This window comes from Camelus bactrianus, chromosome 12, assembly GCF_048773025.1.
Source record: "Camelus bactrianus isolate YW-2024 breed Bactrian camel chromosome 12, ASM4877302v1, whole genome shotgun sequence".
Classification (NCBI taxonomy): Eukaryota; Metazoa; Chordata; class Mammalia; order Artiodactyla; family Camelidae; genus Camelus; species Camelus bactrianus.
This window is the reverse complement of record NC_133550.1, coordinates 48,340,733-48,356,150: the sequence shown is the minus strand read 5'-3', so window position 1 is coordinate 48,356,150 and position 15,418 is coordinate 48,340,733. Positions and strand designations below refer to the sequence as shown.

Here is a 15,418-nt window from a genome sequence, read left to right as displayed (position 1 = left end):
TGCTTTGTTAGTGAAAGTACTGGGACTTAACCCAGGACCTCATGCATGCTAAGCACATGCTCTACCATTGAGCTATACCCTCCCGACCTTGAATCTATATTTTTATGTAGCATAAGCAATACTTACAAATAGGAATTAGCAGATAATTAATAAAGAAACTTCCGTATGGCACAATGACAGATTCATTTCTAAAACTACAAGGCAATCAGGTTACTAAAGCAATTGTTCGGCTAGAAGGATGATGTGAGAGCAAATCTAAATGTACTTTGTTTCATGTTATGTAAGTTACCTGTTGAAGATGTTTCAATTCTTGGACTTGATATCAGCACCAGAGGAGTTGGGTCTTTGGCCATGTTTCTGTAAATGTAGACCGGAATAGACTCCTGCTGCAGTGGGCATGGAGGTGTTCTGCCCAGATCCTCCTCCAAGGAAGGACTCACTGCCCAGTGACTGACTGAGGCCCCCTGCTCCTTCGAGGGGAGCCACAGTGGCATGGAAATCTTGTGCCTGTGTCACAGTCTCTCGGGGGCCAGTGGGCATCCTCTGACCAAGTGGGCTCATGCGGCTCCATGCAGGACCCTCCACAGGCCCCACATGCCCGGGGTTCCCTGCTGGATTGGCAAGGGACCTTCCTGGACCTCCATCACAGCTTGACTGCTCCCTCTGCTGCTTCCCTTCATGTGTGGTGATCCCTCAGAAATATGTTGCTCCCTATATTCTATCTTAGCATCTGGGAAATTCAGCTTTGAACACTTCTAATTAATTTAGAAATAATAAATTGATATATTTGTCTTTCTTTACCACACAGGAGAGATGGTAAAATTAAGCCCATTTCAATATTCACAATGATTATTTCTAGGTAATGGGATTTTAAAAAACTTTAGTGGGACTTGTCCGTATTGCTTCAAGTTTTCAAAAATGATGAGCAAACACAGTTTTTACCAAAAAATGAGGTCATAATAAAACAAGAATAATAAACAAATATAGTATTGGTAGCACAATGGGACAAAGGAGGATAAATAAAAAAAGAATCAGCGATAGATTTTAAATCAGAATTAAACCGTATTTTTTTGCTGATGAACATTACAACTAGAAACTTTTTAAGATTGCTGTAAACTATTCCCAATATTTGTATCCCATGTTAGTTTCCTTACAGAAATCAATACTAAAGGTGCTTTGAGCAAACTACATACACTGAAACAATTTACCAAGATCTAAGATAATCACACACACAGTGTTGCCATGGATTTAAAAATTTTTAAGTTTGACAAAGTACACCTTCTTTCTTCTATTTATAAATCAAATCTCGCCCATGCTTTGAGAGGGCTCATGTTGATAATTAGACATATTCTACCCACTGTGCTTGGGAGTGTCTGTTGTTGAACAGGGAATCATTTTTGAGATTCTACTTATCTTCATATATTACGGAAAGAAGTTGAACAGAAATAGCTCTAGGGATTACATAACACAAAAGTACTCCTCAGATGAATCTCAGATACTTAAAGTTTTAATTAGGATCATATGTGATAACTGATGGTCACTTGGTCCTCGTGGCCATGGTCATGGTTTCTATAACGTTCTGGATTTCCAGAATCCTAGCTGAGGGCTCTAGTCCCAATCCCACCAGGACCCATTCTCAGCATGACATCTGAGTGTTTTCTTCACTGCTGAACCAAACATTACCATTGACAAATAAAATCCTTTGCTCTTAAGGAAGAGTAGGAAGTAAAAATATCTTCTCAGCTCTATCCTTAGCGTGTTACTATTTTTCTATTATCATGTCTATGGTCTCCACTCATTCATAGGAAACAAAATAACCAAACTTCATTTTCCAAGTGCTGCAATGTAGAACTCTGGCAACAGGTTAGTAAGCAATCATCATACAAACTGTTCTTTCTCCCTTTTTCACACTTTACCAGTGTAACCTTTTTTCTGTCTCCGTCTGTCTATCTGTCTCTTTCCAGAGTGTCAAGGGCACTCTAAAGATCAGATTCCCTTATGATGAAAAGTTCTGTTAAAACACACACACACACACACACACACACACACACACACACACACACACTAATTTGAAATAACGTTTGATGAAGGGACATTCCCACTACAAAGAATGCCAGCTTTCCTCAGGTTCATTGTTAGGTTTTTAGCTGCTTGTTAAAAACAGACATAGTAGGAAATGAAATCTCACTAACTGAAATGGATGGGCTCAGAGCAAATGTCCGTGGTCAGAAGTGCTTTTTCCAAAGGCAGGATTTGTTACTGTCTCCCTGTTGCCGCACTTACCAGGCTGCCGCGTATCCTTACGCAAATTAGGGTAAGGATGTGCCCAGCGTGGAAGAGTAGCAATAGCTCCAAGAAGTGGCGTTCCAGAGCTTGGAAGTGTATTTGAAGTTTCAATTAAAAGTCCCTACCCACAGGTGGATTTCTTCCAGGCGCTGCCCTTTGGGCCTGTGCTCTTTCATAAGCCAGGAGAACAACTAACCATCTATAGGGCTTTGTTTTCCGGGTGTGTTGTGAGACAATGGAATAATGAATAGCAAACTCAGCTGGTGCCAGAGTGCTGTCACACAAGCCTGGCATCTGGGAGTCTGGTGTTTTTACTCAGAGCAGCTGTGTAAGTTTGGAAGGACATTCCAGTTTGAAGATCCATTAACCCCTGCTTAGGGCCACATTTTAGTATGAACATTTTTTAAGGGATAAATAAGTGTTGAATCCTGTTGAACCCAAGCCCAGACTGTGCTAAAAAAGAACTGCAGTAAATAATCTCCCCGATCTTGCAGACTCATATGCTTCGAAGCTCACATTTTGAGAGGTGTTGGCAGTTATCTTGATAATGTAGTTAAAGTGTTTTTCTAATGCTGTGCTTTGTTCTTGTGAAATGTTTGTAGAAGACGTTTAAATAATGCCCTTCTCTTAGGATGTGCCTGATCTTATATGAATGAGTAAATAGTTTTATCCTTCCTGTGAACTGTGATACGAAGACTGTGCCTCATTAATTTATTTGACGGACATTTACTGAGTACCTACTATGCCAAGAACATTACTAGGCATGTCAGATTGGGTAGGAAACAAAACAAAGGCCCTACTGTTTTCTCACATAAATCAGAAGTGTCACTGCTACACTAGTTATAAGTCATGGTTGTATGAAAAGTAGGACCTGGGACTCAAAAGTATTACTTAACATTCTTTTGTTCTTTGCACCCAGCCTACTATTGTAGCTTTTTCTTCTAGTATTCTAGCCAAACTGGACGTTCCATTGTAAAAAGTAAATTTCTCATGTTTTTGTGCTCTTGAATTTTTTTTTTTTTTGGCCAGTTTGTTTGTTTTGTTGATGTCCAGATGCTCCGGTCTTGACCCTGTGCTTCCGCAGTGGGTACAACCACTCGTTCCGTTGCTGCTTCTTGGTCTTCGGGTTCTCTTCGTGCTTGTTGAGCCGGCGGTGCATGGCATGCATTTTCTTGGGCCGCAGATCCAGGGTCTTGTACTTCTTGCCCTTGTAGAATTGCCTGAGGTTCTCCTTCTGAGTCTGGTTAATGATGGTGAGAACATGAGCAATGGATTTATAAACAACTCGGATCTTGGAGAGCTTGGGAGCCGCGCCGCCTGTCACTTCAGCGACGCGCAGCTGGGAAAGCTCCACCTTCAGGTCCTCCAGTTGTTTCAGCAGCTCCTCCTCCTTCTTGCCGTGAAAGTCAAGCCTTAATCTTGGCCATGGCTGTACAAATGACAAAGAGTTAATGTTACCTTATGAGAACTGCACCTTGACAGAGCCTGTGCAACAGGAACTATTACCATAGAGGGAGTGGCTGTCCGGTGAGAGTTGGAAATATGGAAAAGATGCAGTTATTGCCGGAGGTGCTACCTGGAGTAGAGAGAAATGGGAAAAAATACCCTGGCTTCTTTGTCCCACACTCCAGTCTCCAGCCAACACCTCCCACTGGTAGAAAGCAGTCAGAAGTCATTGGCAAGGGAGTCTGAGAAATATGATTGGCAGAGTTCAGTTGCCTGCAATTCAGAGCAAAGCAAAGGAAGGGTGGATAATTGTTTTGAGAATAGTCAAATCATTAGCACAGCCTGCTTAATCAAATATTTACTGCATATGCTATTTTAAAAAGATAGCTAATTGTTTAGTTAGTGAATATTTTCTCTTTGATTAGAGGCCCAATATGATTATAAGATCGTTGAACATGGACCACTTTTTAGCTGTTTTTGAGCTGGACTAGCCTCAAAAAATCATGTATTATAGTGTAGGCTATTTCTACTAGTCCTCCATCTTCTTATTCATGGTTTTCCACACTTTGGTATGCCCTCTCTTCTAGGAATCCTCTTGACTTGTGTTATGTGCTGTGACAGCACCTACAAGTCTTACTTTGGGTAGATTTCATAGTTTGAGTTTTCTTTCTCCTTTCCCTACCAAACTCCATTTGAGAACACCTGATAATCTACCCACTAGAGAAATATAAATAGCTAAGTGTTGGTAGTAAGCCTCCTAGAGTGCCCTCACTGATTTTCATCTACTGGGATTTACACTTCTGTGTAGTACCATCTGCTTTGAATCAGAGTTCAAAGTGGAAGTGATTGTGTGTCACTTCCAAGATTAGGCCATAAGTAGTAATGCAACTTCACCATGGTTTCTTGGATTGCTTGCTATGTGGATGCCAACTGTCATTGTGTCAGGACACTCAAGCAGCCCAGTGGCCCATATGGAGAGGGGCTGAGGCCAACAGCCAGTGCCAGCTTGCCAGCCCTGGGATGAATCACCTTGAGTAAATTCTCCAGGCCCAGTCACGTCTTCAGATGACTGACTAAGCTTCAAAAGAAGTCTAATTGTAACCATGAGAAATCATAAATAAGAAGTACCTGGCTGAGCCCTTCCCAAATTCCTAATCCTGAGATTTTATGAGTATAATAAAGTTTGGGGATAATTTGTTATGCAACATTAGATAACTGGTGACTTAGTTACTATTTTCATGGTAGTTCTTCAAAGGCAAGTTTATAAAGCTGATATTTTAAAAATGCTAGTATTCCCCCATCACACAGTACTTTGCAAAGTTGCACACTAAATTTCTTCCAAACAAATTATAATCTTTCTTATCATAAACTTGGGAGTTAGGTGTGGCAGGGCTTTTAAAAAAGTAATGTCATCTTACATTTGAGGAAACTGACACTCAAGAGTTTAAACAACTTGCCCAATTTTCTTCAGCTGGTTTGCAGCAGATCCTGAAACAAAACCTGATTGCCAATCCTTCGGTTGTACATTGTTGGGGATTTTCGGCACTACAACAAGGCAAATGTGGAGACTTGGGGTTGGGACTTTCTGATAATTCTCAAAATTTGGAATATGTGTACCTGGCTTGTCCACCTTTGCAAATAAAGAATCAAAAGTGACAACCCAACGTGCAGCGGTCGAGCTGACCTATGGTGGCCAAGAGTGAGCTCTGGCTGTTACTACACACAACTACTCTTGTTCACCTCACTGTCTACTAATTCTTTCCAGACCCCTAGATCTAGGCATCTTGAAAATCTAGTTGCAGTTTTTCTTTTCTAAGGATTTGGTCAAGATTATTGACATATGTGCTTGGAACGTCCAGACTCTGTGATACAATGTGTTTTTCATTTATGATTTTACTGAAGACTTCTAATATCTAGAACAGTCCCAGAGGCTCCAAGACACTTAACACCAAGGCCTGTTTGATAATGAAGACATTCTTTTTCTCTGACAGACCAAAATAAATGCACACACCAAGATTTTTTGCTGGTTATTCATTTATTTCATAAACATGAAAATGTGCAGTTCCTGCAATACATTTAGTTCCATGTCCTTTATCACTTTCCAACCTTAAATAGCTAACAGCCTGATTTGTTCCAAGTTGGGAACTTTGGTCAAAAGCGCATTTACCATTTGGTTGTGAAGTCCAGTGTGTATGACACAATTATTCCCCGCTACCTCTACTCCCAAAGCCTTGAGCACTTTTACTTATACAAAATCAGATTTAAATAAATATCAAGGGTAGTATTCCTTGAGGAAAGTCATGAAATAATAGTTTGAAAGGATTTTCAAAAGGGCAAGTCTTGGCCTAATGCCTTTACTTGGGAATGTCACTCTCACTTCTTTGCCTAGAACAGTGATTAACCATCTTACCTGCATATTAGAATCCCTTGGGGAAGCCAGCGCCAACCAACGTCCCAGGCCCTACCTCAAAGCAATTAAATTCAGAATCTTTGGGATGGAGCTCAGGCATCAGTATTTTTAACTAGTTTTCTAGCTATTTCCAGTATACAACCAGGGTAGGGAGCACTGGTCATAAGTATGATTTGGGGATTGACTGAAGACAATAGATTCTTCCTGTTTTTCCCCCCTACCAGCTTGCTTTCTGGTGACAGTCTGTCTCTGGCTGCTAGAGGCACCAGAGTTGGAAATAACCAGGTCGGTCTCCTAGGTATGCTTTATGGTAGGGCCAGTGCTAAGCAAGACACCAGAAGTTTGTTTTCTAACCTTGCCCCAGCAAAGCTTGATCTTGACCTGAAATAAATAGACTGCTAGATAGTTCTCTAGCAAAGATGGGTTTATTCAAGATCAAAATTGCAATTTGGGGTCTACAACCATGGGGAACCACCTGCAATGCAAGTCCCACCCCACCTCCCCCATCTTCTATGACAAGAAAAAGAGAATGCTTTTATAGAATGGAACAAAAGTTAGGAGGGATATGGCAAACAAAGAGTCCATGGCTTTTCACTGGCTGACTCCTGGCCAGGAAAGAAGAGTCTTTCTTCTTCCTGTTGGGCTCTGCTGTCCTCACAGGATGTGAGAGCTCCCCTGTTTGGTCTCCCAACTGTATTTGATTTGAGTTTCTGTTTATTAATTTTTTTACAGTCTTGAATTTCAGGACACTGTACAAATTTTACTGGCTCTCTTTGCCTTCATTCCCCCTAGTCGTGTGGATAAAGATGCTGAGAAGACACAGTATATCTTATTTAACAGGCTGAGCACAGTGACGATAACTCTAGCCTCTTTCAGTTGTAGCCACGTTTTATAAGTGTGTTTAATGCTGCCCAAGTTTTAATAATAGGCAGGCTATCATTATAAAGAAGTTTCATCGTGCCCTTCAAATGAGTCCCATGTGCATGCTCTTACCTCGTCCTACTTACTTAATCCTGGAAAGACACTTACATGCGAGTATGGGTCACTTATGGAAACGCCACAGTCTTACAAAGTTTCCTGTGAGAAAAACTTTTGGGCCCTTTCCCTCAGCATCACATATGTTGTCAGTGGGTTCACAGATAGGTCATCATCTCCTTTGCCTTTAAGCTCTAAACATAGCGATCTGTTTTTCATAACTCTTTGTATTCGAGTGACTATCCAGTAATCTGCCCATAATGAATGTTTAACAGGTGCATAAAATAAATGCATACAAATGTCCCCTGCCTAGTTTCCTCTTGTAGATGGGCAGTTTTTCTCTGTTAGAAAAAGAAAAGTGTGGTTATAGAATGGCAAGATGACGTAATAGATCCTGCATTGTGTTGTTTTCCAGAACTTAGGAGAAATGAACAGTATAAATCCTTGAACATTAAAATTAAATAATTCAGTTTCTGAATAAGCCAAAGCACGAGAATGACAGATCCTTGAACATAGGTGCCTTGGGAGTGCTATATGTGAATGGTGGGCAGAGATAACCTCAGCTTCAAATGCCAGATTCCTTGGGCTAATTTAATCTGTTTTGGTGCCTATACTCATTTTGTTTTCCAACTCGTGTACAGGGGACACATGAAAATTCAAAACGTAATTTGTAAACATATTTAAATATGTCTGCTTCCTCTAAAAAATTGCTTTAAAATTTTTAACATTCAAATCAACACATGTGTTTTGGGGTGTTCGGGATAAACAGAAGTACTAATGGAGACCAAGTGGCAATTTATTATCGTATTCATAGTTTCCCTTTAACATATTAAGCTGAACAACTCAGCAAATAATTATCAATTGCTTTTCTTGCCGTACCCACTGCAGTCTTACTCTACCTATTTAACAAACGTAATAGAAAATTGATTTTTCTCTTTTTATGAAAGAAGGAGCAATAAGGATTAAATGTAGGCTAAAGAGATTGAATAACGGGGTTTGAGTGAGAACAAACACTAGCTACTGAGAAAAGGAATACTATATAGAGAGTTGTATGATATGAAATGGTATCCCCAAATCCCCTCACAGCTTTGTATTAATGATATTATTCTTGCTTAAATTCCCAACTAGAGAAAAACAACAAATGGAAAACAACTATATAGTTACGCATTATGGTCAATGGATTTCTTTCTGTGTGCCTATTTATAGAAAGCTCTTTTTTTTTTCTGATAACAATCCTTTTAAACCAAGTTCCAAATATGTATATGTATACATTATATATATATATATTTTTTTTTTCATATCAACTGGTAGGAAGAGGGCATGGTTTTAGAACACTTACGGTTCTACAATAAAGCTTTATAATAAATCAATGGCTTTTGGGGCCTGGTTAAAAATGCCATGGGGGTCATTTTTGTTTTAAAGAGATTTCGTACACACCCCATTAAAAAAATTTTATTTCACTTGGTCATGCAAACGTATTGAGCACTTACAGAAGCATGGACTGGAAACAGTGAACATGCAAATATGACCCCTACTCTCAGAAGTGTTTGTTCTATAGAAACAGACAATAGTGAGGAATCAGTTTTATAAATGAGATACTATCATATGGTGGTAGGAGCTATGACTAAAATAAAACTTTTTTTTTTTTTTTTTTGAGTGGTGGGCAGGGAATGCTATTTTAGAGAAGGTGGAGAGGAAAGGCCCTCTCAGAGAGGAGATATTTGGGCTGAAGCTAGAATGTTGAGAAGGAGCTGGCCAGGCAAAACTACAAAAGAAGCTTATTTTCAAGCAGGGGAACAGCAAATATAAGGGTCAGCAGGGAGCTGGCTGGTTCACCGCACAAGTCATTGTTTATGATGTCTGTTTGAATTCCATTCTGAATTAAAAGAGCAATGACTGCTGTAATCATCAAAGCACAGCTTACCTATTAGGTCAGTCAGTACCTGTCCTGAGAACAGGATGATTTGCATTTAATTGGCCACTTTAATTTTCATACCCTTTAATTCAGCAGACAATTTGCAGTTCTGTGTCCAGCAAAATCTCCCTGACAAATTGTAGTTAACAGATGAGAAGGAGCTTCTGATTTATCATTCAAGTCATTCAGGGCCCAAATCACAACCTTTTTTTCTCCTCCCCAGTAAAATAATATAACCACTTCTCTGCACTGGCTGAGGGCTTTTCAGGACTCGGCCCATCTTACAATTGCCCATTTCAACAACATTTGGCTGTCCACCATCTGCAACACGCATTTTGTCAGGAAAACAATGCCAATTCCACACCATCAAATAACACAACCGTGACAGTCATGGAAGGGGACCATACTCCCAACCACTGCTAATAGGTCCTTTGTGCTGCTGTTAGAATTTTTCTTAAAAAAGATCACTTTCTAACATTAAAGTCAAAGACCATAACTCATTAACAAGAATGAGAGACTCATTTGTTTTTAGTTAAAAATGAGATGAGAATGTGTTTCAGAGGAATGAAAGTCTAAAGTAAAAGGTAGCGGGGTGGAGAGTGCAAATAACAGCACAAACCTGCCTACAAAAATTGTAGGCAAGCTGTCTCAGCAGGAAAAGGGAAAATAGGAAAGAATGAAGAATTCAATGTTTTAATGCAGTTTCTGCTATTAACTCATTATGGTCTGTACTTGTCATTCGACAGTATTATGAATGCAGAGAATTGTAGCGTATTTCCTACATCATGGGTGTGTTGTGACATATGAATAATGAAAAGTAAAATGTTATTGAGCCCCTTCCTAAAACATGAGAGCACCTGCATTTACACCTCCATAATTCTGAATGGTTCTATGAAGGAACACTGATTAATAGATATCTATAAAGACAGATTTTTTACCTTCAAGGGCACCTTCTCACTTAATGTAATGAACAACAACATTCTTCCATGCAGAGGTTAAAAAGAGGTCCACAGTTTATGAGTGTTTGTAATGAAAAGTATTGTTACATGAAAAGTATCATAGAGTGCTTATAAAAATTTAATCTTTTAAATGCCTACAATAGTTCCTTTATAATCTTTAAACAAATTTGGTTTTGCATGTAGATACATGGAGCATCTTACAAAAGTAAACTCTAATGCTCATATCTTATACATTTGAATCTCACCAGTGTGAGAATGTCAAATACTGCCAATTATATTGCATGGTCATACTTCCAGAACTAAAATTAGGACAAATATTAAAGTCATATATATTGGAATTTTGAGGACCTTGAAAATAATTTTAAAGGAGAATAGGCCTGACTATTAATTGAGACTATTTATCAAACCCCAGGACTTGTATGTAATGGACACAAAGCAGTTAGGGGTGTTGGCCCTCCATACACTCGAAAGTCTAAGTATAACTGACAGTTGGCCCTTTGTATCCAAGGTTCCTCTGTGTCTGAGGATTAAACATTCCATGAATTGTGTAACACCATGGTATTTACCATGGAAAAATATCCACATATCAATGGGTTTGTGCAGTTTAAGCCCCTGTTGTTCAAGTCAACTATATTTTAGTTTTTAGGGGTTTTACCTGCACATTTAAATTTTCAGCCAGGTTAATAATACCCTTTCACAAATTCATAAATCCATATTTTTCAATTTCCTGGTGCTGCTCATTAGCCTTTGCCTTTAACTCCTTCACCTGTTGAGTTCCTCCTCATTCTTTAAGACCCAACTTAAAGAGCAATAAACTGTGTATGTTACAACTAGTCTGTTGAATGGCTACTAGGTGTCAGGCTCAGCGCTTTCCAAACATTCTCTCCTTATTTACAATAAATCAATAATTCTATGCTATTTCTCTGATAAGAAAATTCAATAGAGTTTAATGCAAGTGCTCTCAAACTATCTGTGGTAAAGAACCATTTTATTTTTATTTCTAGTCTGTCATTGACCAAACCTTTATAAAATGTAATAGAAGTAAACATGAAACAAAAAAAGCCATAAAATTACAACCCCCAATTTATTTAACATAAAATTTCTCTATCAACCTGCTCTGAACGTTTCTGATTCTACATTCCTGTACTTTCTCAGGCAGTAGCTGATAGCACACACTTCTTGGACCAGACCTGGTGTACAGATCTCAGAGCAGCACAGTTCAGCCATGTGTTCTTAAGTAGCAGATCAAGATTCCTTGGACTCCACAGTTTTGTTTTGAACTCTTAAGCAATCAGACTTCATTCCACACTTCAGGAATCTAGACAAAACTGCCAATATACCCGGGAGAGAAATGCTTTTCTCAGACCCCATTTCACACTAAGGCTTGCTTCACTTCCTGTCCTCATGCTAACCTTTCTCTGTGTGAAGGACAGTGGGAACATTGATTAAGGAACTTTTAAGGAAACTCATCCACAAGGGTGTGGTCCTATGACTCAAAAGAACAATAGGGTCCACTGTCCTGGGCCAAGTTATTCAAATGTAGAATCAAGTTCTTCTGTCCAGGTGTCCTCCGGAGTAAGCTTTCTGCCGGCTGCGGTTTCCAGCACTCCCTGTGACCTCCGTTGCAGATTTCCTGTAAACAGTTGCCAGAAGGAGAACACCCACAACTCTGAGACTAAGCAATAATCTATAGCACTGGGAATTTTTTTAAAATGAGCACTTCTCCCAGAGACAACCGAATCCACAGAGGCCAGGTTCTGCTAAAAGGTACTCAATTTACATTTCTAAACAGAACAAATGACTTTGACCTGAAACATCTGCATTCAGGTAATTTCCCTGTCGTCAGGGTACTCTGAGGGATTGAGTTTTGCAATTTCATCACTAAAAAGCCCATTGTAGTGTGTGTGTGTTTTTCCCCCCAAAATAAATGGGTGATCTACCTCAAAGGTAAATACAAGTGTTTAAAATTAAGAAGACAGAAATGTGTAACGTCATTTTCCTGGTTTTTTTCCCTAATCTCACTAACGGTTTTTAAAAAAAATCTTAAAGTCCTATTTCAGCCAGTCATTTTACTTCAGAATTTAATATCCATAAACTATTTATTTCAGACTCTAACAACTAGCTATAATTACCAATTGCTTCCTTCCCTTGAAACAGCCAAAACCTAAAATGAACACTGGAAAATATTTCTGATACATAGAAAAGCGTGGTGGGGGATTCATTGTAATTTACACGAGTGAATATTATCGCATGAGAAAAGATAGGTGAACAAATGCACCTAACGTGATGTGAGTCGCCTGACCTGGAAATTATGCAAGATCTGAGCACATGTACTGACTACTGCACTCACTGGTACAATTCTGTCTTTGGGCCTGCAGATCTATATTTCAGATAGAAGACCAGCACAGCATGCTGCAACCTCCTCAGTCATGATATATTTATAAACAGTGATGGAAGAAGCTTTATTCTGAAGTCAACTTCAAAAAGACTGGCAACAAATGATCATGGTGGTGATCTCTATTAGTGGGTCACATTTTAAAATGAGGTACCATTTTAACTGATGGAGACGACCAGCATCGTAATTTTAGAATGTTCTAGAATGTTCGTCATTGTTATTTTAAGCATGTACATGTTCTACTAGCTGAGCTGGGGTACTGGACATGCTAGGCCAAAACATGGCACCCTGGCATTTCACTGAAGATTTTAGAATGAAAACGTCTGAGAAAACAGCAGAAGCAAGAAGGTCAGTGTGACATTCCCCACTCCTTCTCACCTGAAACTGGTCATAAAACTCTCAGGTAAAAGGTGCTTTTCATATCTCCAGAGGGAAGAAGCATCCTTATCTCCAAAAACAAAGGACTCAGAAGAATCTAAGCAAACAGGCCTTGATGAGTATCACCAGTTCACTGTACTTCCCTCTTACTCTTTAAGCTACCCTATTCCTCCATGACTGCCCTCTCGTCATCAAACCAACGTAAACCTCAGGTCTAAATTTTTCTGTGGGTCCTCACTTCCTATGATGTCTCCTGTGTCACATAAAACATAATTTTTTATCCTTTCCTCCTGTTAATCTGTCTCTGTCAGTTTCATTTTCATACCCCAAGAAGGTCAAGGAAATTTTTTCCTTCCCTACACCTGATTATGCCCAAAATGTTAGTCTCAACATCTGCGTTTCCTATTTTTCCTCCAGACTACTACCTTCTGAGAACTAAATAATTCCCTCTCTCCATTTTCAAGTCATCATTCAGTGACCTGGGATGAAGTTTCCAGGTTTGCCTGTGCTTTTTCTTTTTCTTTTTCTTTTTGGCTTTGTATTCTTTCTCAGGTCAGTCATTGATGAATACTCTCAAAGAACCAGTGACAGTGGGGAAAAAAATGAAATCAATTCTGCTGCTTCTTAGGAATTCTTATAAAGTTAAAACAGAAACTGATAGCTAAAACGAAGTTTTTCTCTGCACTCTCTCCAGCTCACCAGCGTGTGGAATCAACAGCTCTCTGAGTGCTGATAAAACAGCTGGTAGTTTGGAATTGTCCTGAGGCAATTTTCAATTTTCTGGTTCCTTTCTTTGTAAGTAATTCTTTTCTCTGTAGATAATACTTACTTACTTAGTATTTATCTGGCATTTACCCTTCTTTCAGGAGAGTACATCTTCCTTCTTGGGTAGCGAAGGTTTTTAGTATTTCTCTTAAACTTTAAAAACCAAGACCTCAAAAAACTTGCATCTGTATTGTATTAGTTTGGACTCCTTAGTTGCAAGTAACAAAACTAAACTTGAGCTAGATAAGGTGCAAAGGTTGATTTATTGGAAAGATACTGAAATAGCTCCCAAAATGAAAATAACTAAAATAAACAGGATAGCTTCCAGGGTCACTGGAAACTGAAAATGTAGCATCTCTCTATTTTATTGTATTTTATTTTTTGCTTTTTTCTAGATGTTGGCCTTGTTCTTTCGGGCTTTCTCCCTAGAGACAGGGGATGGTTGCAGTAACTTTGATGTCACATCCTTAAGGTTTCACGACCAGAGAAGAAAAGAAACTTTCTCCATAAGATCCATTTAGAAAACCTTGGGAGAGAATTCTCTGGCTCAGGCTGGGTTAGTTCCTCATTCCCAGCTTTGTTACTAATCAGATGTTATGGGGAAGTTCCTTTTTATCCTTATACGTTTTTTTTTTAATATTACTTTTTTACAAAACACAAAGCAACTTTATTTATGTTTCTTCTGGCTTTATTGAGATATAATTGACATAAGCACCATAAAGGATACAGCATAATGATTTGACTTATATACATCATGAAGTGATCACAATGAGTTTAGTGAACATCCATCTTCTCATATAATACAAAATATTATACTTCTCATATAAAATATTATACTTCTCATATAATACTATATATATATATTTAAACATCTTCTTTATCCATTCATCTATTGATGGATGTTTCAGTTGCTTCCATATCTTGCCTATGGTAAATAATGCTGCAGTAAACATGGGGATACATATATCTTTTCTAATTAGTCCTTTTATTTTCTTCAGATGAATACCCAGGAGTAAAATTGCTGGAACATATGTAGTTCTGTTATTAATTTTTTGAGGAATTTCCATGTTTTCCGTACTGGCTACATGAAGTTGCATGCCCACCAACTGTGCACGAGGTTTCCCTTTTTTCTCCACACCTTTGCCGACACTTGTTATTTGTTGTCTTTTTGATAATAGCCATTCTAACAAGAGTGAGGTGATACCTCATTATGGTTTTGATTTGCCTTTCCTTGATGATTAGCAATGTTGAGCATCTTTTCATGTGCCTTTTAGCCATCTATATGTCTTTGGGAAAATGTCTTCAGATCTTCTGCCCATTTAAAAAAAATTTTTGATGTTGAGTTGTATGAGTTCTTTGTATATTTTGGAAATTAACCTTTTATTAAATATAGCATTTGCAAATATCTTCCCCTATTCAGTATGTGGCCTTTTGTTTTGTTGATATTTTCTTCACTGTACAAAAGTCTTTTAGTTTGATATAGTCCTATTTGTTTATTTTTGCTTTTGTTGCTCTTGACTGAGATGACATATCCAAAGAAATATTACTAATACAGATGTCAAAGAACTTACTTCCTATGTTTTCATCTAGAAGTTTTATGGTGTCAGGTTTTATACTTAAGTCTTAAGTCCATTTTGAATTTTTTTTTTGTGCATAATGTGAGAGAGCAGTTCAATTTGGTTCTTTTGCATGTAGCTGTCTGGTTTCCCAACACCATCTATTAAAGAGACTGTCTTTTCCCTATTGTTTATTCTTGCCTACTTTGTCATAGATTAATTGCCCATGTGTATTTATTTCTGGGCTATTTTGTTCCATTGATTTTTATGTCTTTTTTTTTTTTTTTTTTTTTGGCAGTGTCGTGTTGTTTTGATTAATGTAGCTTTGTAGTA

At 38.4% G+C, this 15,418-nt stretch overlaps 2 protein-coding genes and 1 pseudogene across 3 annotated transcripts in view; 2 read left to right on the top strand and 1 right to left on the bottom strand.

Moving 5' to 3' along the window:
* Positions 1-15,418, top strand: part of TMTC2 (transmembrane O-mannosyltransferase targeting cadherins 2) — a 481,591-nt gene that overhangs the window by 77,845 nt on the left and 388,328 nt on the right. The gene's annotated exons all lie outside the window — the stretch shown is intronic.
* METTL25 (methyltransferase like 25) overlaps positions 1-15,418 on the top strand; it is a 200,160-nt gene that overhangs the window by 153,713 nt on the left and 31,029 nt on the right. The window lies entirely within an intron of this gene.
* On the bottom strand, positions 1,650-3,713 carry LOC141579432 (large ribosomal subunit protein uL29 pseudogene; annotated as a pseudogene).